Source organism: Vombatus ursinus, unplaced genomic scaffold (genome assembly GCF_900497805.2).
Source record: "Vombatus ursinus unplaced genomic scaffold, bare-nosed wombat genome assembly UNPS02014779.1, whole genome shotgun sequence".
Classification (NCBI taxonomy): Eukaryota; Metazoa; Chordata; class Mammalia; order Diprotodontia; family Vombatidae; genus Vombatus; species Vombatus ursinus.
The window spans coordinates 44,927,508-44,928,012 of record NW_020954557.1 but is presented as its reverse complement, the minus strand read 5'-3'; positions in this window follow the sequence as shown (position 1 = coordinate 44,928,012).

Genomic DNA, 505 nt, shown 5'->3' with positions numbered 1-505 from the left:
AGAGGTTAAAATTCTTATATGGGGGGGGGTCAACACTTTGCTTATATAATGATACTATCCTTGTGTTTTTGCATAAAACCTACATTACAAAACTATAATACAGAGCTAGAAGGGACCTGTGAAGTCAAATTTCTCGTTTTATAGGTGAAGAAACCAAAGCTTAAAGAGATTAACTTGCAAAAGGTCATACAGCAAGTTCCAGAGCTGGGTTTTGAATCTATATCCTCTGGTAAAAAAAAATCCAGGGCACTTTGCATTGTAAAGAGATACTATTGAGGAAATGTAAGCTCAGAAAAAGAGATGGGCTGATCATGTAGAATGGAGCAAGGGATGACAGATGGACAGTTTAAGTGCTGTACTAGTACTTGCAATGTAAGTAAAAATACCTAAAACAAGGGTTCTTAGCCGTGTGTGTGTGTGTGTGTGTGTGTGAGTGAGAGAGAGAGAGAGAGAGAGACAGAGAGAGAGAGAGAGAGAGAGAGAGAGAGAGAGAGAGAGAGAGAGA